This window comes from Pelophylax lessonae (genome assembly GCF_965119305.1).
Source record: "Pelophylax lessonae genome assembly, chromosome: 5".
In the NCBI taxonomy this organism is placed as follows: Eukaryota; Metazoa; Chordata; class Amphibia; order Anura; family Ranidae; genus Pelophylax; species Pelophylax lessonae.
This window is the reverse complement of record NC_138772.1, coordinates 424,482,647-424,506,238: the sequence shown is the minus strand read 5'-3', so window position 1 is coordinate 424,506,238 and position 23,592 is coordinate 424,482,647. Positions and strand designations below refer to the sequence as shown.

Here is a 23,592-nt window from a genome sequence, read left to right as displayed (position 1 = left end):
ACACTCAAACAAGGTCTCATTGGTGTTCAATAATATAAAAATGTATTTTGCACTTTCTTTTTTCTCATCCTCACTAAACCGATACATGTTTAGCATTCTGGTTTCTCCATGTTCAGACAATTTGATATTGCCATTCAGTTAGCCACATTGTCTGTTGGAGGAGAAATACTGTTCTTGATTTTATACAGTAATTCACCATGCTGCTATAGCAACAGGTAACAATATACCTAGTCCAAGGGCCTCTTTTATACTATATGCTTTTTATTTTATAATATAGTGAAGACGAACAAGAGCACGTATAGCAGGTTACAATATATGAGTGCATATATGTGTGCGTGTGTATACATACTTGTTTGTGTTGATTAATGTTATATCTATAAATGCCACATACTATGTGCATTGTTTTTGTATGTATTATTTCTAATTCAATATATTGTGTTTTTATACTAATGCAAAAGCACTATTAGCTTTTTTTAGGCCTTTTATAGAACATTTTAAAGATGCAGGTTGATTTCATACACACCACTGGTATGTCTCTTCTTATAAATCCTCTAAGTTGTATACCACCACTGATAACTGCTTCATATACGAGAAACATATTAACATGAGATATTTGCTCCCGGGTGGATTCCATGCACAGATCTGCCTGTTGGCTTTTCCTACACTTGGCAGGCAGATGTCATAGTGCTATAGCTTCTCATGCATCCAGGCTTCAGAGGCTGAGCCAGACCAGAGTGCTGCTTAATGCAGGGACCTGGAAAGAGGGGGGAGAGAGAGGGAGAGCAAGTGAAGGGGAGGGGCTGGGAGCCACAAGCACAGAAAAGAAGTGTTATCATGAGGTTAGCGAAGGGAAAAAAAGAAAAGCGAGAAGCTGACAGAGAGAGGAAGATGTGAATAGGAAAGTAACAAATGAAAAAAAAAAAAAATTAAGTCTTCGTTTCACATCCAAAAATACTTGTAAAATTGGAACAACGAGGATCCACATTAGAAAGTGACATACAGCTGTGCAGTTCAACTGAATAAAAATCTCTACAGGGGGCAAGAAGAGGATCGGTGACAAGGACATCTCAGACAGGGTCCAGCTGCACTTCATCCAAGGTGTCTGGAACAGGTAACTATCACTTCCTAGACTTATTTCCTAGCTGCAAATATTCACCATACAATGGCAACATATACTGAGATTCAAACTAAGAATTTACTATTGAAGAATGGTTTATAGAGAGATGTCAGTGCTATGCTTCTTTACAATGTTAGCACTTATATAGGGTACGTGATAAGTAAGCTATATTTTGTTAATTAATATTATGAATTAGCTTTCCTAAATCAAAGAACATATGCAATGTTTAAGTAACTTATGCTATGCCTATCACTTGTTCCATAGCTTTTACTTAGAACTGTCATTGAAATAACTTTGAAAAATGCAAGCAAATAAAAGTGGCACCTATATGTGAAATTATGTGTATAAAAGAAGATTGCATATGTTAACATAAGCAATCTTATGCACGGATCACAACTCTGATTCATTTTTATCATAGTGAGATTTTATTTGTAATGTAAATACTTGGTGTGTAATTAGTAATTTAGTATCTGTTCTTCTATTTGTTAGTCCAAACCACGAAGTAATACGTAAGGGCGGTCAGTGTATTCAGATTGTTTTCATATCCAAAGTAGTTCATCTGAATTATCCATATGCTTAATGGACTTTGGAGATATTGTGCATTACATATGTGCATGGTATAGACTCGTACAGCTGAAGGCACATACAACACTTGTTGTCACGTATCATTGACCCTTTCCTGGTTGAATGAGACAGTGCTGGCTGTTGCTCGGAATGAAGTGCTTGATCTCCATGTCAAAGGCACTTGTAACCTCTCGTGTTTTTTTGGAACAGAACTGCTAGCTATCCATGGTGATGGTAATCAGCATCAATTAGGCACACATTTACATGACACTTTGTGCCCTTTTTTCATGACAGGCTCTTAGTTTCCATAGGTACTAGGTTATTTAGTAATCACTGATCATACTAAATGCAATCGTGACCATTTGTTCAATCAATCCACTGTATTTCAGATTCTGTAGAAAACTGTGTTTCTTTCTCAAACGCAGATGTATATGTCAAGTGTTGTTTTATGGCTACACACAGACTTTTATAGTGCACTGCAATGATTGTGTATCCCATTTATCACACACTGAATGAGCACACTGTGACTGCATCTACTTTATTTCAATACCTCATCAGAATAGTTCTAACCAGGACCTTCTACTCTACTATACATCATATGTGGATAAAAGAACACTGGGTAGAAGAAGGGACAGAAATGGTTGACATATTATTATATGTAATATATAGTCTGCATTTATGACTGCATAAATATGTGCTAAACATGTGGTTCTTGACGATAACAAGATGCAGTTCAGGAAGGAAAACCTAGATGAGACTGAATCAGGTTAAAGCGGTAGAAAACCGAAGCTGCCTAAAAAAACAAAACAAAATAAAAACACCTGTAAGGCAATTGCATATTGTGCTATTATGTATTGCATACTAGCACATTATGAAATACTTACTTTGGAATAAAGCCTTCCAGTGGTGTGCTATAACCGCTGAGAGGGCTGACATCTTCCCCCGGTCTTTCTTCTGGGTTTGTGCGCTCTAGTTATGTGATTGACTGGAGCCGCGATAACGTCACTCCCCGTTTCCGGCACGAAGCAAGGTATGCCGGACCTTCAGAGTGCATGCGCCGGGGACGTAACTGGCTGCATCCAGGATGAATATCTCCTAAACTGTGCACGTTTAGGAAATATTTATTTTACCTACAGGTAAGCCTTATTATAGGTTTTTCGTGTAGGTAAAGATCACCAAGGGGGCTTTACTACCGCTTTAAGAAGAATTTACCAAAATAATCTTAATGAAGAGAGGGCATATACTGCCACAATGCCTCTCATTTAGTATATGATATAGATGACAACAATGATGATGGTGATAATAATTATGGCCAACTGGATTTATTAAAAAAGTAATTTCATATTATTTACTTGGATGTTTGCCGTTAGATTTATAATTACTGTGTAACATCAGTGATGAGCCAACTGGGCAAAGTTTGGTTCTCATGAGCTATGGCGAATCCAGAAAAAAAAATCTGGTAAACTTGAACATTGTGCGAAACCCTACAGAGGTCTTGTAAATAAGAGGAAAGTAATATATCTTGTATTTCCTTTCTTGACTTTTTTACGGCCATCTTGCATGCTGTTGCTTTAAAAGGAATTGGGTAGCAAGGCACTGCCATAGGCCATGTACCAATTAAAAAAAAAATGCCATTCAGTATGGAGAGGGCCTTTTAATCACTTGCTGACCATTATATGTACCAAAATGTCCTGTCAGCAAGTGATTATACCAGGATCATGTCAGCAGCTTCATGATCCTGGCACCGTTTATTTCCGCCAGCAATTGGCTTTCTCATAAAAGTGATCACTTTTGCAATGTTGCGAGGGCCCCTCCCCATCCTGCTGCTGTGCACGGTGGTTCCTGGGCTCTTCTATCCCTCTGGGAAGCCCTGAAATGCGGTAAATGGTTGGAATGGCTGCCCACAGATGAGATGGAGGAAAATCTTTTACCCCTGCTCTGCTGTGATGAATGAACCCAGATGCTAAAATCATTTAGTCATTTCCGGTTTCAGAGCTGTCATTCCCTTACTAGAACAGTCAAGGAAGCAGCTAACGGATAACGATCTTTACTTGCTTTGGAGGGCAGAGGACACATCAGGGGATCAATGAAAAAAAAACCCCATAATAAATAAATAAATAAATAAATAAATAAATAAAAGTAATAAAAAAATGAAAATCGCTCCCTTGGCATACTGTACATGCAAATGCAGCTCTAGGCTTGGCATTTATAGGTAAATAGCGATTGCACCACACATGTGAGGTATCGCCATGAATGCCAGAGTAAGAGCAATAATTCTAACGCCTTAATTCATTAAAAACTCTAAACTGATAACCTGTAAAGGCTTTTAAAGCATTACCTATGGACAATTTTAGGTACCATAGTTTATTACCATTTCATAGGCGTGCACAATTTTATATCTTGACAAGTTTGGTATCTATTTACTCAATGCAACATCATATTTTATACTTTACCAAAAAAGGGCATTATATTGTGTTTGTGTGCACTAAACTTCATTTAAGTGTAACATTTCCTGAAAATGTGAGGTTTTTAAATGGCTGCACAAATATTGTGTGATGTAAAAAATGGCAACAGCCACCATTTTATTCTCCAGGGTCTTTGCTTTCAGAAAAAATATCATGCTTGGTGGTTTCTAAGTAATTTTCTAACAAAAAAAACCCCGCTGATTTTCACATGCATATGTAAAAATGGCAGAAATGCCCTGGACAGTTATTGCCTATTGTGGTTTATAGCAGTGTTAAACCCAGAGACAAACATTTATAATATTGTAGGTTACCTATTCTCAGATGTGGTGATTATATTAGATTTCTTTTTTAGACATTCCTTCCTTTATTTTCACATTGTCTGGCCAGCAACAATGTTGTTTTTCAAAAGAACAAGCTCTTTTGCAGATGTTGCAGTTACAGGGATGAGACACACCATTTATTACTGAAAGGGGTGCTTACAATGATCAACTTTGATTTATTTATGTAAAACCTTTATCCCAAAAGGAAAAAAAAAAACTGTTGCTGTGGCTGCTTATAAAGTGTGGACTGGAGTTTGGCTTTAATTTGTTAGTGTATCTAAATCTGCTAGTTCGGCCCCCCCCCCCCCCCCACACACACAAATTAACAATACTGCTGTCCAAAGGTGCCCCTCTTCTCCTTCATCCAGAGTGAGGGGGACTCTAATACAGGAGGTGTGTTATTGGCCAGTTTACCAGGTAAAAACCTGGTGGTGAGGGGGAAAAAAAAGACTAGAAAAAGAAAATGAATGCAGACACCACATCTAATGATTGGTAAGCTGCAATATATTCCATTTTTGGTTTGGGGGTTTTGGGGGGTTTAAATACCCCTTTAAAGGTAAACATAAAAAATGCACAAATTATGCTTGAGGGGTGCCTTAAACTTGCACATGAAGTTGTGCACCAGTCTGATGTAGGGCTACGTTTCCACTATTGCGGCTACAAAGTTGCGCTACTTCTAGCGCAACTTTGCAGTGTGACTTGTTTGCGGCTACTTCTAGGGACTTCAGTGTGACCTTCCTTCTATGAGGGACAAGTCGCACTGAAGTCGGCCCAAAAGTAGTGCAAACACTATTTTTCAAGTTGCAGCAGTAAGAACAGGCCAAATTGAAATTAATGGCTTTTGACTTGCTGTGCGACTTGACATGTGTCAAGTCGCACAACAAGTCGCAATAGTGGAAACGGAGCCATACTGTGTGATGTACTAATGTGTAAAAGTGTAATTAAAAACAATAACAGAGCTAATTAACAATTCCCTGGCAGCTTTATTCTGTTTGTAAACAAAGCAAGTGATGGAAGATCCTGAATGATTGCACTGACCAAATATTGTCATGACTATGTTTGGTAAATGACACCACCCAGGTTTCCTGCTACTGTTTATATTCAAACAACACTGGGGATCTGTCATTTGCAAGGGGAGTAGTGGTGGGGCCAGAATCATTGTGGCAGTGGGTCTTCAAGCGTCACTCATTGTGATTGACACTGGATCCCTGGATGATGCAATTGTTGAATTTATATTATGGGCCTTTTTTTTTTTATAATAAAGGAATTATCTTTTTTTACTTTTTTCAAGTTTGTTTGTGAATAAGTAACAATGGTTACTGTGTACCCCTTACTTTTTTGTGTACATGGGTGGATATGGGGGGGAGGGGGGGTTATTCTAAAGGGGCTTCCAGATTCAGATGCATTGGTAGACTCCCACATTCTCTTGGGTCTTCGGATGTGGAGATAATGCCCTAAACCACCTCAACATGGGGACAGGATGCCTTGCAAGAGGAGTAGGTTTTGTGTTCCTCATTGCAAAGTGCACCCCAGATGTCAAGGGCATGTGGGGTGGTATGGTTCAGGAGGAGGGTGCACACTCACTGCTCCCATTTTCCTAGTAACCTAGGCTGCATGCTTGAACAAGGGTTGACAATGTAAGACCAAGGTGATCCCATTGCAAATGAGAGTTCCCCACCAGTTTTGTTCTACATATTTCAAAGCAAACTAGCTGGCAACAATCCTGGATAATGTCATTGATCAAATATGGTTATGACCCTATTGATCCATGATATCACCCAGGATCCTGATGGGCAGGTTTGCTCAGTGTGAAACGCTTTACCCTTCCTGTGATTCTTTGTCTGGCATTGACCAATAAAGACATCTTCACAATTTGACCTTGTTGCAGTGTGCCACCATTTTTTTCTTTTGTCGGCTATATCTCTGGTGGCAAGCCTGGGTGTTACTCCACTACCTGTCGCCTGAGCAGTATATTGACTGTGTTTGGATTGTTCAGGTTTTCTCACTAGCAGAACTAAGCCAGCTGGGAACTGTCATTTAGCAGCAGTAGTGTGCAAAAATATCACATGGATAAACTGCTTAAATCTGGCCATATTATTAGCCCCTTCACCAAACTGCAAAAAGACTGGGTTTGGGTTGAAGATCATCCCCATATAGCACATTGTCCATATAAGAAATTGTACTGTAGATGTGCTCCTTTCAGGTCACATGGAAGGGGTGTGCAGATGAGGAAAGGTTGGGGTTAATACACTCTTGAAATGGTTTCTAACTTATGTCTAACATTATGTATATGTTTGAATATAAGATAAGATTTTTTTCTAAATTTTTATAAGCTCTACAAAAAATATATATACAAAATACATTAAATTAAACCTAGCATTTATTATTATTTAATTTTATTATAATACAGGATTTATATAGCCCCAACAGTTTGCGTAGCACTTAACAAAATTAAGGCAGACATTACAGTTACAATACAATTTGGTACAAAAGGAATCAGAGGGCCCTGCTTGTTAGAGCTTACAATCTAAAGGTAATAGCTGTGGGGGGGTGAGCTACTGGAGAAAGTGAAACAGTGTATTGGTTAAAAGCCAGATAGGCTTCTTTAAAGAGAAGGGTTTTCAGGGATCCTCTATAGATGGATAGATTTGGGGACAGTCGGACTGGGGTAGAGAGTTGGAGAGAAGCTCTGGAGAAATCCTGGAGGTGAGCAGGGGAGGAGGTAACAAGGGAGCTAGAGAGCAGGAGGTCTTGGGAGTACCGAAGAGAGCAACTCAGTTGATATTATGAGATTAGTGATGTAGCTGGGGGCAGAGTTGTGCTGAATTAATCTTGTCTAAAGCTGCTACTACACATTTATTTTGATGATTGCTGATGAATTGGCCACAATTTGCTCCATCTGTAGCCTTGTTGGCAACATCTGGATTGCAAAAAAGAAAAATTTTCAACAAACTTTTGTCCAAGGAGATGGGTGAACAATGACTAGCTAAACAATGCCTGCCTCCAATCAGATGTTGCCAACTGTCAGAATACAATAGTCCACATAGGGAACTTTTGTCCATTCGTGCTGTTTAGCCTGAAGACTAAGAGATAAAAAAAAAAATTGATATTTGTATGGCCAACCTAAATAATGAGTACATGCAGTAATTTAAGTAACTTTAGCAATGAGTATATTGCAGGTATTTACTACATATCATAGAGATCACAGTACTCCTTTAGGATAATGCCTTCATCTCTCTTCCTCCCTAGAAGGCTGGCACCTACTTTGTTAATCCAGGATGAGCATCTACTTACTGGACTAAAATACTTTTCCTAGATAATGTAATCTTGTAAACATTGGTGCCTGTGCAGTAGCTTTTATTATGTTCTGGACTGTGTGTACAACACAGATCAGCCCCTGTGGCTGTCTCCTGCTTTGTGAGCTGCCACAAAGATAAAATGTTGCAGACAGTGTAATCACTGGGGAAACAGTTACTGAGGAAATGCTTTTTTATATCTGACATCATTCTTCCAGGCTGCACTTCTCAGCCTAGGCACAGTAACTTGAATGGAGCTCAAGAACTGTTTGTAATGGTAAAAATTACCTTTTTTCTTGTATATTGTGGCATGTAAGGAATAATTCATGAAAAGCTTTAAAGTTACAACAGGTCCATTTTAATTAGCTGGGCTGAGAATACATTCTCTTTCTGACAATACACTCTCCCTGTCTGTCTGTATATACCAAGTTGACTACCATTGCACTAGGTAGTGACATCAGGATCATCAACTGAAGCATTTACTTTAAAGAGAAGTGAAGGATTAAATCAAATATACATACTCACCAAGGTGGACACCGGCTTTAAGACCAAGAACTGAGCGATTAAAGATTGCTGATCACTCAGTTCTCGGTCTTCACCGAGCAGACGGCTGGTGACTGTCAGTCATCGGCTCTGCTCTGCCCCTCCAGTGCTCACTGGAGCGCTGAGCTGTGTGTGGGGTGGGGGTTGGAGAAGGCCATGCTGAGAGGCTGAGCCAGCTGCTGCTCAGGCATCTAGGTAGATCCCTGTATTACAGTCAGGATCCCTCCAGATCCTGGACCAGTGTTGCCAACCTACCGCAGCGTTTTTTACTGTGAAGACATGGAAAATTTACTGGCGGAGCACATTTTTTTTTACTGACAACCTGAAAAATAATAGAACTCCTGTTAAAAACGAAGACAATTGATATGTAAACACAACATGGAATACCCATATCAAGTAATTTGCCTGATTTACGTGTAAAAAGTCAGCACAGCCTGACAATTTTTCAGCCCTGATATTTACAGACAATTGTAAAAATCGCTGATTTTTGGCAATAAATTTACTAATGGTTGGCAACCCTGTCCCGGACCCATGGAGTGACGTCAGCCAAAAGCAGACTTTAGCCTGCTGTCAACTGAGTCTGCATCCCAGGAGTACAGAACTAAGAGCTTTGTCCCTACTTCTCCTTTAAAAATAAATCAGCAATGTCAGTTCCTATGTTTATGTTTGAACAGATTCCATTTAATTTAATTATTGACTTCCTTTCTCTATCCCCCTAACTGACCTAACCAGTACTTACCTTAATATTCACCAGAGCATTCTTTTATATTAAAAGGCTTATATGTGGGATCATAACGATGCATTACACTCAGTGTAATTACGCTTAATTAGTCTGGAGCATTTGCACAGACCTAAGAGAGTTCAACAAACTGTCCATAACAACACTTTAGCTTTTCAAGCACATTGTTCCAGACAGTATGATGTTTTGCTGTATACAATTTTCTCTGTTAATAACCTGTAGGCAATTTTTTTGCTTAAGCGTGATATTTTTTTATTTTATGGTGTTTTCTTTTAAATTTTTTTTGTTTGAATGTGAATCTTGTGCTTGTTCTACTTCAGGGGTCAATCACATGCTAGTGATGGTCTACAATAATCATTTATATCAAGCGGGTTAAGTTATATGGCAACAAATCATATTTCGGGTATAGGATTGTGTACAGTGCCTTGCGAAAGTATCTGGCCCCCTTGAACTTTGCGACCTTTTGCCACATTTCAGGCTTCAAACATAAAGATATAAAACTGTAATTTTTTGTGAAGAATCAACAACAAGTGGGACACAATCAGGAAGTGGAACGAAATGTATTGGATATTTCAAACTTTGTTAACAAATAAAAAACTGAAAAATTGGGCGTGCAAAATTATTCCGCCCCTTTACTTTCAGTGCAGCAAACTCTCTCCAGAAGTTCAGTGAGGATCTCTGAATGATCCAATGTTGACCTAAATGACTAATGATGATAAATAGAATCCACCTGTGTGTAATCAAGTCTCTGTATAAATGCACCTGCGCTGTGATAGTCTCAGAGGTCCGTTTAAAGCGCAGAGAGCATCATGAAGAACAAGGAACACACCAGGCAGGTCCGAGATACTGTTGTGGAGAAGTTTAAAGCCGGATTTGGATACAAAAAGATTTCCCAAGCTTTAAACATCCCAAGGAGCACTGTGCAAGCGATAATATTGAAATGGAAGGAGTATCAGACCACTGCAAATCTATGAAGACCTGGCCGTCCCTCTAAACTTTCAGCTCATACAAGGAGAAGACTGATCAGAGATGCAGCCAAGAGGCCCATGATCACTCTGGATGAACTGCAGAGATCTACAGCTGAGGTGGGAGACTCTGTCCATAGGACAACAATCAGTCGTATACTGCACAAATCTGGCCTTTATGGAAGAGTGGCAAGAAGAAAGCCATTTCTTAAAGATATCCATAAAAAGTGTCGTTTAAAGTGTGCCACAAGCCACCTGGGAGACACACCAAACATGTGGAAGAAGGTGCTCTGGTCAGATGAAACCAAAATCTAACTTTTTGGCAACAATGCAAAACGTTATGTTTGGCGTAAAAGCAACACAGCTCATCACCCTGAACACACCATCCCCACTGTCAAACATGGTGGTGAAGGGGTAGTAATATATGAAACATAAATTACAAAAGTGCGCTAAACAAAATGATGAGAACACAAATGTTCATATGAAGTGTCTGCTGTGCCAGCAGTAAGTGCACAACCTTTATATCCAAAAGAATATGAAAAGTCTTTCAGTCCAAAAATGGTGAAGGTTGGGGAGTGATGGGAGGTGGGTGGGGCCTCTTCCCAGACTGTGATCCAAAGTGAATGAAAGTAAACTCAAATGCACTGTGAACACCCAGTGATAGGAGTGGACTCTTACCACAATATGGAGAGATGTGAGTATATACTGTATTTATCCGGAGGTCCAAACTGATCAACTAGATGATACGATTCTCAGGAGGAATGGATCAGCCAACTGCTTCCAGATTGAGGGGATCTGTAGGCTTCCAAGCATGGGGATAGTGCCAAAAGATCGTGCCCAAAGAAGAAGAAGGGACTATAGTGCATTACCTTCAGTTTATTATCAAAACAAGTGAAATGACACTTACAATTTCCAGATGAATGAACAGCGTGTACAGGATAGTCCCGGACGTCTGCAGTACGATCCGAGACTGGTGACAGCACGGCTAGCTCCCCCCGACGCGTTTCCACTGATGAGTCGGCTTCTGGGACTGGAGCTGTAGCCGTGCTGTCTACATCTCTCATAAATAATTTGGCTGGTGGAGACTTCCGGTGCGGCCGCGGCGGGGACCCGGAAGTGTAATGACGTACTTCCGGTCGCGGGGTCAACCAATCAAAATGGATCAACCCGAGGACCCGGAAATGTTATGACGTCCTTCCGGTGTCCTCCCTGGCCAATAGCAGCGGATGTAAACAAGACACCTTGTCAGTGACATCGGGATATGGAAAGAGCAAACTTTTACAATCTTGCGGTGCTCAAAGTGTCTTTTCTAAAACGAAGGCAAGCAATGTAGCCATATCTTACCTTCTTAATTAGGCTCTTAAGGAAATATTTTTATTAAAAGGCAAAAATTATATATATTTAGATAAAAGCACGAACAGTGAAAAAATTAAAAGAGTTTAATTTTTAAAAATATTTTAAAAAACATCCTTAGGGAATTACCTCAAAGGAATGGTTTATGATATGGCCACAGAATTATATATAGACACTATATAAAACAATTGTCCAAATATTAAAATTTATTTAAAAAATTTAAAAAATATAAAAATATAAAAGGCCATGAAATTTGGGCAATTTGTTGGAATGGGTCGCAATGAAAATCTCCACCCACCAACTGATGTATATATCACTAACATTGGAATTCCAGTGATAAAGATCACAAACATCAATGTATAAACATATACAAAAACGCCACTTATTATGGTTTAATTGTCTTAAAGGAGAAAGGAACGGGAAGAGAAGGAAAGGTGGCCAGAAGAAAGACAGTGGATAAAAATGTTATCATACCCAATGTGTATAAGGGGACTATTCATTATTGATGTGGGCATTAATGTCCCATTCCACATTCATACCCCAGGGCTGGTAACATTTTAATTCATGTATCCAAAACGTTTCACGCCTGGAAATGGTTCTCTTCATGTCACTTCCCCTCCAATGGGGGGAGTAACCCTCAATCACGACGGCTTTCAATTGTGAATAGCTTTGATGATGGCATTTGTCGTGATGGGCTGAGAGACTATGTCCAGGGAAACCTGTTGATATGTTGGTGAGGTGCTCCCCAATTCTAATACTTGGAGTCCTGATGGTTCTCCCAACGTATTGCAAACCACATCCACATGTTAGGAGATATACAACTCCTTTACTGTGGCAGGTGACAAAGTTTTGGATGTCATATTCCTTCTTGGTTACTGTCGAGTTAAAAGTTTTGGTTCTTTGGGTTTTTAACTCTTTGCATACACGGCATTTCTTACAAGGGAAAAAACCTTTTAGATTAGAAAACATTTTAGGGATGGCAGGCTTTTCGACTGGAGTAGGGACAATCAGGTCTTTTAGGTTCCTGGCCCTCTTGTAAATGATGGTGGTGGCAGCATCATGGTATGGGCCTGCTTTTCTTCAGCAGGGACAGGGAAGATGGTTAAAATTGATGGGAAGATGGATGGAGCCAAATACAGGACCATTCTGGAAGAAAACCTGATGGAGTCTGCAAAAGACCTGAGACGGAGATTTGTCTTCCAACAAGACAATGATCCAAAACATAAAGCAAAATCTACAATGGAATGGTTCACAAATAAACATATCCAGGTGTTAGAATGTCAAAGTCCAGACCTGAATCCAATCGAGAATCTGTGGAAAGAACTGAAAACTGCTGTTCACAAACGCTCTCCATCCAACCTCACTGAGCTCGAGCTGTTTTGCAAGGAGGAATGGGCAAAAATTTCAGTCTCTCGATGGGCAAAACTGATAGAGACATACCCCAAGTGACTTACAGCTGTAATCGCAGCAAAAGGTGGCGCTACAAAGTATTAACTTAAGGGGGCTGAATAATTTTGCACTCCCAATTTTTCAGTTTTTTATTTGTTAAAAAAGTTTGAAATATCCAATAAATTTCGTTCCACTTCATGATTGTGTCCCACTTGTTGTTGTTTCTTCACAAAAAATTACAGTTTTATATCTTTATGTTTGAAGCCTGAAAAGTGGCAAAAGATCGAAAAGTTCAAGGGGGCCGAATACTTTCGCAAGGCACTGTATATGGGATTGTATAGTTGGGTTTTCTTTACTGTTTTTCGTTTTTTATTGGTTGAGCCAGATGGACTTGTGTCTTTTTTCAACCTGACTAACTATGCTACTATGTAACTATGTATTCACTTGCCCATTTTCCCTCTTTTTGACTAAATCAAAGTCCCAAACGACCAAGAAAAATTAATTGTTCACTTATTTTACCCCCGTAAACTAAAAATGAATTAGCCAGGTTGTCACACTTTGCACATTACTTTACTAAATAATGCTAAATGTGTCTCATATTAAAATATGTTTTCTACGGGAATCATTTACAAATATAGCCCCAGTTTTTAAAAAGACAAAAAACTTGTAATTGCTGCACATACGCTTCTTCTGTTCTAAGGCTTTAAGCAGCTCATTGTTAAAATGCGCACTTAGAAATGTGAAGACTGATTTTGAGACTTGGGTTGTACTTTGTAATTTGCATGTTTGCTCTCGGGATGCAAGGTGCCCTACAATCAACATACGTTTCACCTTACTTATACATCAATAGCATCCATATACACTATATTACCAAAAGTATTGGGACACCTGCCTTTACACACACATGAACTTTATTGGCATCCCAGTCTTAGTCAGTAAGGTTCAATGTGTTGGCCCTCCCTCCGCAGCTATAACAGCTTCAACTCTTTTGGGAAGGCTGTCCACAAGATTAAGGAGTGTGTCTATGGGAATGTTTGACCATTCTTCCAGAAGCGCATTTGTGAGGTTAGGCACTGATGTTGGAGAGAAGTTTGGGCTAGCAGTCTGCGCTTTAATTCATCCCAAAGGTGTTCTATTGGGTTGAGGTCAGGACTCTGTTCAGGCCAGTCAGGTTCCTTCACCCCAACCTCTCTCATCCATGTCTTTATGAACTTTGCATTGTGCACTGGCGCGTAGTCATATTGGAACCGAAAGGTCCAAGCCCAAACTGTTCCCACAAAGTTGGGAGCATGAAATTGTTCAAAATGTCTCGGTATGCTGTTGCCTTAAGAGTTCCCTTCCCCGGAACTAAGGGACCAAGCCCAACCTCTGAAAAACAACCCCACACCATAAAACCCCCTCCACCAAATGATTTGGACCAGTGCACAAAGCAAGGTCCATAAAGACATAGATGAGCAAGTTTGGTGGGGAGTAACTTGACTGGCCTGCACAGAGTCCTGACGTCAAACCAATAGAACACCTTTGGGATGAATTAGAGCACAGACTGCGAGCCAGGCTTTCTCTTCAACATCAGTGCCTGACCTCACAAATGCGCTTCTGGAAGAATGGTCAAACATTCCCATAGACACACTCCTAAACCTTGTGAACAGCCTTCCCAGAAGAGTTAAAGCTGTTGAGTAACAGAAGAAGTTGTAGCTGCAAAGGGTAGTCCAACTCAATATTGAACCCTACGGACTAAGACTAAAGGCAGGCGTCCCAATACTTTTAGTATTATACTGTATCATAGTATACTCATCATAGAATAAGAAGATAATTGGAAAACCTATACAAAGGTGTAATATGCAATAGAATGCAATTACTACTGCCACTCATTCGCCCAGCGCTTGAAACTAATATATATTAAATAAATGAATGTTGATTTTCACCAATAAAATAGACCTTAAAGCGGAGTTCCACCCATTTTTAATAGTTTGGAATACATAGATCTATGTAATCCCCTTTAAAACGGCTTTTACCAATGGAAACTTTTTTTTTTTTGCTAGTAAATACCTTAATTTCTGCTTTATTCTTCCTCTCCTCACTTCCGGGTCAGATCGGCGATGACATCATTCGGCGATTAGCAGTGTGTGCTGGGATGTATTCTATTCCAGAAATCTCGCAGGAGCTGAGCTGTAACACCGTGCCCGCCCCGCCTCCGCCCCGCCTCCTCTCATTGAGTTGTATTGTATGCAATGTATTAAGGCCGTTCTCTGCCCCGCCTCCGCCCCGCCTCCTCTGTGAGTTGTATTGTATGCCATGTATTCAGGCCGTTCTCTGCCCCGCCTCCGCCCCGCCTCCTCTCAGTGAGCGAGGACTGAAATCATTATATCCTTACTGAGCTCACTGAGAGGGGGCGGGGCGGAGGCGGGGCAGAGAACGGCCTGAATACATGGCATGCAATACAACTCACAGAGGAGGTGGGGCGGAGGCGGGGCAGAGAACGGCCTTAATACATTGCATACAATAAAACTCAATGAGAGGAGGCGGGGCGGAGGGGGGGCAGAGAACGGCCTGAATACATGGCATACAATACAACTCAATGAGAGGAGGCGGGGCAGGCACGGCTCAGTACAGCTCAGCTCCTGCGAGATTTCTGGAATAGAATACATCCCAGCACACAATGCGAATCGCCGAATGACGTCATCGCCGATCGGACCCGGAAGTGAGGAGAGGAGGAATAAAGCAGAAATTAAGGTATTTACTAGCAAAAAAAAAAAAGTTTCCATTGGTAAAAGCCATTTTAAAGGGGATTACATAGATCTAAAGTTCCAAAAATGGGTGGAACTCCACTTTAACACAGGTCCAGCTGCTGCTACTAATAAAAATCAGACATGCAAAATGATGTGTTATACTTCCTCAGTATCAGGGAAAAACACTTATCCACCTGAGGGGCCAACACATTAGCAGTGCTAATATAAAACCTCCAAAGAGAATTAGCAATAGTTCAATATAAAAAACACAGTCTATAGTGAAGAGAGTCTCTTTTCCTTTTGCACCGGTGTAACAGGTATTCAAAAGCATGCACCTTCACCACACCTCCTGTGCCACTCCCTAGGTAATGCTCACTCACCAACTCAACATATATTTAACTCCCTTAAGATAGTTCTCAATCACTGGTTCTGCAGCTCCTAATGTCTCCAGAGCACAGAAAATCACCAATGCCAGCTTAATGATCCGTTTATCCAGCCGGTAATCTGCAGTGTTCCAATTAGGAATTAAGCATGTAAATATAAAGGGAACTCATAGGGCAGTATTGTTTAAAACACCTTCATTTATTAAGTATTCCCACAATCCCTTCATACATTGCACTCACATAACGTCAGAACATAAAGCGTATATATCCATACATAAAAAAGGGGTAAACTCACGCTGTCTGGTACTACTCTCTCACAGTCACCCTCCGTTACTGTGTACCGGCAGTTCGGAGGTTCCCGGGAGGATCGTACAGCGTCCAGGCGTCCTGTTCCCGCGGTGACCACGTGCTCGCGCCTTTTTTACCAATTATTGGCATTTCTAAAGTATTTAGTTGAAGTGAACTCTGGATTGGAAAACAATACCCTTGCAGTGGGGTCCCACTTCAAAGGTTGAATATCTGTTAACTACTGTCTGTTAACTACTTCCGGAGGTTGAATATCTATTAACTAATTCCGGACCACCTGCCACAGTTTTACTGCGGCAGGCAGCCCCTCCTGCGCGGAATGACGTAGCTCTACGTCGGTGGCGTGCCTGCAGCCAGGTAGGCGAGCTCGCGGCGCCGGCGCGACCGACCTCACTCGGCAATGGGGACCTTAATGCACGGGGCAGGTGGCTCCAATTGCTGCATGCCATTAACGATCGCTCCCTGCTGAGAGAGAAGGACAGTCAGCTATTGTAAACACAGCTGACCGTTCTTCTCTCTGGAATGATCACAGAGCACCTGTGATCCTTCTATATAGGATCACAGATCTCTATGATCACTTCAAAAGCCCAACCCCCCCACAGTTAGAATCACTCCCCTAGGCTTACAGTTAACCCCTTGATCACCCACTGTGTTAACCCCTTCCCTGCCAGTGTCTTTATTACAGTAACAGTGCGTATTTTTAGCACTGATTACTGTAGTAATGTCACTGGTCCCCAAAAGTGTCAAAAATGTCAGTTAAGGGTCTAATCTGTCCACCGCAATGTCGCAGTCACACTAAAAATGGCAGATAGCCGCCATTACTAGAAAAAAAACAAACAATAAAAATGACATAAATCTTTCCTGTAGACGCGATAACGTTTGCGCAAACCAATCAAAATACACTTATTGCATTTTTTTTACCAAAAATATGTAGCAGACAGCAAATTGGCCTAAAATGTAAAAAAATTTAGATTTTTAAATATTTCTTTTTGGGAATGTTATATAGCAGAATGTGAAAAAATATTGTTTTTTTTTCAGAATTGTTTCTCTATTTTTGTTTATAGCGCAAAAAATAAAAATCAAAGAGGTGATCAAATACCACCGAAAGAAAGCTATATTTGTGGGAAAAAAGAACATCAAATTTATTTAGGTTGCATGATCGCGCAATTGTCCATTAAAGTAACGCAGTGCCGAATCACAAAAAATGGCCTGGTCATTAAGGGGGCAAATCCTTCCGGACCACAAGTGGTTATGTTTAGGGCATACAGGAACAAGGAGTAACACTTGGCATATTCCTTGCTCCAATAGGCTTCCTCCATCAGTCTGTCCCAGACGCCGTCTTTTGATGACGAAACGTTGGCGACTCCAGACGCAACGTCCACACGCCCCCTTACGGAGCCGGCTGCTTTACATTGCTTGATGCTGCTTTGGACATTTGGGGGACGCCGCTACCTGGTCCTGGAAACAGCACGTTCTATGTACCTGTTTTTTACCTTCTCATTGTGAGTAGTACTCTTTTAATAAATTGGATTTTTTATGTTACGGAATTACGCTATGGGCTCTTATTCTTTTTATATACTCATGCTTATATGATGGAGTGATTTTGAAGCATTGGAGCTTGACAACCGCTGGTGACATTGGTATAACATCTTGCTGGGAGAGGCTGTCTCATTAAATTGAGTAGCCAAGGAGTTCAGGTAAGCTGCTTGTGATACTTGTGCACAGAGGTGTCCCCATCCTTCACTTTTCCCTGGGTGTCACTGAAAAGGATTGTTCTTCTCAACACTTTGCATGTGGATTCATTTTCATTTGCATCTTTGTTTTGGGACTTTATTCAGTATTTTGGACACTATTTTGCTTATATTGTATATGTTTTTTTGTGTTTTTCCACTTGTCACATTATTATTCTAATTACTTTAGCGCTGCACTTTTTGTAAAGATTTTGGTTATTGATCACTGTTAGTTGATTTTGGTGCTAGCTGCTTATATAATTCATATTGAATTCACTGTCATTTATTTAATTTAGCGCAGGAATTTTTTCTCCCTCTTATATAGCAAATGTTGTTGCTTGGTAAACTATAGCCATTGCAAGGTAACACAATGTCAACATATGAATAGTCAGGGCTTTTTTTCTCAGAGAATAGGAGCAGGAACTCCTCCCTTCTGAGTAATTTCTGCCCCCTAACCACCTCTGAGCACCATCCCTTGGTTCCACTCCCTATCCACCGCCCTGTACCGCCACTTTTAGATAATAAGTATAATTTTGTGCTACTAGGTAATTTGTATGGAATTTGATAGATCCCACCACAGCAACAATAGACCCCCCCAGCAACAATATATCCCCCCAGCAACAATCGACCCCCCAGCACCAACATCAGATCTCCCAGCAGCCAGCATCAATAAGCCCTCCAGCAGTAATAGACTCTGTGAACGGTAAATCTCTCCCAGCAACAATTGACCCACCAGCATTATAAGACCCCCTGCCAGTAACAATAGTGCTGGAGGTGCTGGAGGTGCCGGAACTGCGTTCCCCCGCATTCCTGCTGAAAAAAAGCTCTGTGAATAGTGTATTTTTCCAAATAATTTAGCATAAACTGAAGAGGTTTACAGTTCATGCACCTTTATCAAATCACCTTAAAAGCAAACAGTAATCTGCTGTGATACTGGTTTAAGACTGCCAGTAGGATGCAGCTTGGAAAAATGCCCTTTTTTACATCCTACCCTTTAATTTCAGCACTTCAACATACCCAATATACCTATATTATAGCTGTAAAGCGTTTGTTTAAGCAAGGGTTAATATGTATGTACTTTCCCAGCAAAGTGCCAGAAATACCTGTTGATTCTGCAAGCCAGACTTTGGCTCCTTCACTTCCTTTCATGGAGTGACAACATTGTGCCACTGCCATTCAATGTATGGCAGCATTAAAGACCTGTTTTGGTCTGGTGTGAGCCTGGATGTGATGACATCATAGGGGGTGTGGCTACCTTGTCAGTCAGCAGTTGGCCATGCTTAGCCCCACCTACTGTGATCCTGATAATGCCAATGCTCATGGTAGAATGACCAGCAACTGTGGCAACTGGTGCACACAGGACGATTGACAGGGCTGATTAGAAAGCTAGGTAAATTGCAATTTTTTCCACAAGAGCTTACTGTTTAACTTACCAAAGGTTCTCTGACATTATTACTTTTTGAACAAGAAGCACTTAGTTTTACATTAAGTCAAGTGCTTATTTCCATTGCAAATGTCTTTCACAGGAAATAGGCGCTATTATGAACACATTTCTATCTTCTGCTGTCTTTGGTAGAATTAGCCATTTGATTTTCTTTGGATAAGAATGAGGAAACCTAACAAGTCCCATAGTGGTCCAGGTATAGGTTATAGAAATACAGAAAGGAGCGCCAGACCAAAACTGGATAAAAGATATATGGGTTATGTGACCCTGGGGTAGCAGTGGAAGTTAATAAATAAACAACTTTTGCTGCTAAGTGCAGGGTTTTCTGTGTGTTTTAAGATCTAACATATTGAATTCAGGTCACATGACCTGGAACCATGGCACAATGGGACTTTCTTTGTTCAGTTCAGTACCTAGATTGGCTATTCTGAACTTTCATTCTTCAGTGTAGACCATAATGTTTTTTCAGAACTGCAGCAATGGGGGGAGCCTGGAGCAACAATCTCACCAGAAAAGATCATTATTTTAGCCTTTCTATTACTCGTGGATTATCTGTTTCAACATAGCTCTATATAAATACAATTACTGTATGTATACATCTGGACTAATGTTCTTACCTTACAATAGCTTTGTTAAGTGACAGCAAAGCCAGTGAAATATTTTTCCAGGTATTTTGTAGCATTTTGTAATTATTGATGTAGCACCCTACAGGTAGGTGCTAGGTAAATGTATAGTGGGCCTTGTCTGCCTAACAGCGGGGCTGTGATTTATTTAGTCAGGTTGTCAGGGCTTCCAGATGTGCCTGTTGAGGGAGAAGTATCCTCACTGGCTCCCGTGAGAGGCTTCTCATAGGGCAGTGTGGGAAGCCCAATCAGGGGACACATCCAAGCTTGTAAATACCCCAGAAGGCAGATTTTGCTGCAAAGGATTCTGGGAGTGGATATAAGTTTTTGGGGGAAGTGCATGACAGGGTGTCTTTGGTGGGAGCAGAGTCCCAGGAGGGAGAGAACGACTGTCTCTCCTCCTGTCTGAGGAAGTGGATGTCTCGGGGTGTCAACTGAGAATCCAGAGAGTGTTGAGCTGAGCTGAGGGGATCCGGTGTGCAGAGAGCCTGCGAAGCGTGAGAGGGGTCCAGTCCCAGGAAAGCCTACACAGGTCGTTAGTACTGCGGATTGCCCCTGGGGGGTCTGCCAGAGTCAGAGGGGACCACTCCGGAAGAGATTCTGGGATCCAGTGCCAGCTAGCTGAAAGGGGGTACCTAGGTTGAGGACCCTGAAATTACAGAGGAGGGTACGTAGTCAGTGAACCCCAAAGAATTCAAGTAAAAGGGGGCACCTGCAGTTGGGCCCTGAAGTATACAGTGTGTGTCAGTTAACAGTTGAAGTTTCACAGAAACCTACAGTGTACTACCTCAAGCCAGTGCAAGACGGGTGGGGAGTATTCAGTGACTTTACAGTGCAGCAGTGTCAGTAATTCTACAAAATTGCAGTCTTGGGTCTTCTGGACTTATAGTCGAGGATCTAGCACTTCTATCAAGCTATAGTGTGTTCTCAGTGTTAAGGAGCATTGGCTGGCATCAAGGAAGCGCCAACGGGCATTTTTCTAGGATTAAGTCCCAAGTGTAATTAGTTGAGCCTAAAGGAGTATCCCACTCATTCCCTTCTCCCATCCCCTTAAATCCAATAAAACAACAAAACAAAGATGCCGGAGTTGTCAATCTCTCAGTTCTCACACCCAGGGCCGCAGCTCACATGGTCTGGAGAGGTAACCGGTAACAATGGCAGACCCATATCAGGCCACAGGCATGAAAACCTTGTTACATTGATACAAATCATTGATGCATATTCATGCTTCACCGGCATTTTGTAATCCCCTTTTATTGGCATATTGTTTTGCTTGTGTCTATCTAATAAGGTTACTTTGTGGTATAAACAAGTAAGCTCAGACCTCTACAGTGTATAAATGTGCTTTTACTATACAAAATGCTGTACATACAAAACTATTACAATATAGGGAATGCAATACAAGACTGACAGATATCTATAACAAGCAAAATGCCTAGCAAATAAACAGAAACCATGGTCTATACAGAGTGAAAGTATGCTTAAAAGTTACTTAACTCAGGTTACTGTGTGTTTATAATCTCCATTGGCAACGAGGACCCAAAGCTTCTATAAGCAGTTACTGGAGATCAGGCGAAAAAGTCTTTGGGTATCTTCTTCTTGGCTGGTTCAGACCTTTCCTGGTTCTAAGGTATGATGGAGTCCTTTCCAGCTTATGCCTGACAACCTTTTATATGCCATAGGTTATGCATTACCTATTTACTGTAGTTACAGAGACGATAGACTGCTGAAACTGTCAACTGAAATGCAACAATGATATCTAAGTTCCAGTTGTTTGAGGACAGCCTTTGCTATTAAGCGGAACTCCACCTAAAAGGGGAGGTTCCGCTTTAAGGACTCCTCCCCCACTCCTCTTGTACAATTGGCACTTTTTAAGGGGGGGGGGTACAGGTACCTGATTTTGACAGGCAATGGTAGTTTTCCTTCCTCCCACCCTCCTGCCATCTTCTGGGACACTGACAGGTCTCAGAAGACTGCATCCACCATTCCCAATGTGCTGCATGACTAACGCATGCACAGCGGGCACTCGGCTGTGAAGCCACAAGCTGTCCAGCCGGGTGCCCATAGTGAAGATGCCGGTGCCGCCGAGGGAGGACAGAGGATGAAGACAACTGGGCTGAGTGCACCACTGGACCGTGGGACAGGTGAGTGGTTATTTTTTAAAAGTCAGCAGCTACACTCACTTTTTGTAGCTGCTGACCTTTATTTTTTTGATAGGTGGCTGGAGCTCCTCTTTAGTTTGAGAAGCATCCACTCAAACACACTCAACAGCAACCTGATTTCTGTTTCTATATAAACAGATTGTCTTTTTCTTTTTTAAATCTAGTCTGATGAAGAAAAGTCATTATTAATATCAAACGCAACACACATATTGGGGTTGATTTACTAAAACTGGAGAGTGCAAAATCTGGTGCAGCTGAGCATGGTATCCAATCAGCTTCCAACTTCAGCTTGTACAATTAAGCTTTGAGAAAAAACAAAAACAAAAAAAAAACTGGAAACTGATTGGTTTCTATGCAGAGCTGCACCAGATTTTTCACTCTCCAATTTGAGTAAATCAACTCCTTTGTATCTTATATGTGTCAGGTTTTCTGGAGTGTTTAATAGCATCCTGCTATACAGAGGATTTTGCACTGAAATTAATATTTGTGACATGTTGAAAGGGCAGCTTGGGGTTGTCACTAATTTATTATTTTTCTTCATTAGTTGAAGTTGGTTATTTTATCAGCGCCAAAGTGTTCGATTTTTAAAGTTTTAGATGGTCTCTGAATTCCCTTGGAAGATGTTTCAGCTGGGAGTAAGAAATTAGTGTTAGTAGAAATTTCCTATTTTCTATATAAATTCACCCTCAATTACAGCATTAGAGCAATGGAAGGAGTCAATATGTTGAAATGACCTTGAAACGTGAGTCAGTATGTGGAAAGAAAAACCTATATTCTTCAGCTTCTTTAAGACTAATAATCTTTTTCCCAGAGAATTTAGGCATTTTACATTCAGAGAAAATATAGTAAACATAGAGTGGTGAAATTGAAGACTATATACTCTATACCTGGAATCCATAGAGTGGTGCTTTACAAAAGACCTATACTAACTCGGCAATAAGACAACAAGGGTGAACATTCACAAAGGCATAATGAGAGACATAATGTGGGTTGGGAGAAACCCTGGCGGAAGGGGGAAGAAGGTGGTATGGGAGAAAGGAGAAGTGTGGGGGGGGGGGGGAGGGGACAGGGACAAAGTAAGGGAGAAATAAGAGAAGTAGGAGAGAGAAAGGGTAAAAGAAGAAAAGGAAACAGAAAATACCTACTCAAAAGTTGGGCTAATAGCATGAAAAAAAGGTAACATAGGGATGCAAATTGGAGGTAGTCGCATGGCTCTAAGGTGGTACTTGCAGGTTTGGAGGCAAAGATGAGCACCACAAAACAGGTAACTTTGTAGAGAACGTGGACTTTATTGATCAGAGTGCAGCTGGCTCTGAAATACCTAAATAACATTTTGAGGCACAGTAGATCCAGACTTTCATCTGGGTTATTGATAGTGTGGTACATGCCATCTTTCACAACTATCAAACAGATAGTTGCCACCCACCAGTAAGAAATGTTGTTTTCTCTTACGGGAGATATTAT

The 23,592-nt window shown here is 40.9% G+C and overlaps 1 protein-coding gene across 1 annotated transcript in view; it reads left to right on the top strand.

The window, feature by feature from the left end:
• The first annotated feature begins 859 nt into the window (after positions 1-859).
• Positions 860-23,592, top strand: part of OPRK1 (opioid receptor kappa 1) — a 111,086-nt gene continuing 88,353 nt past the window's right edge. Inside the window, exon 1 of the mRNA XM_082258605.1 lies at positions 860-1,111. The gene's annotated coding sequence lies outside the window, so the exon portion shown is untranslated. The remainder of the gene's footprint in view (positions 1,112-23,592) is intronic.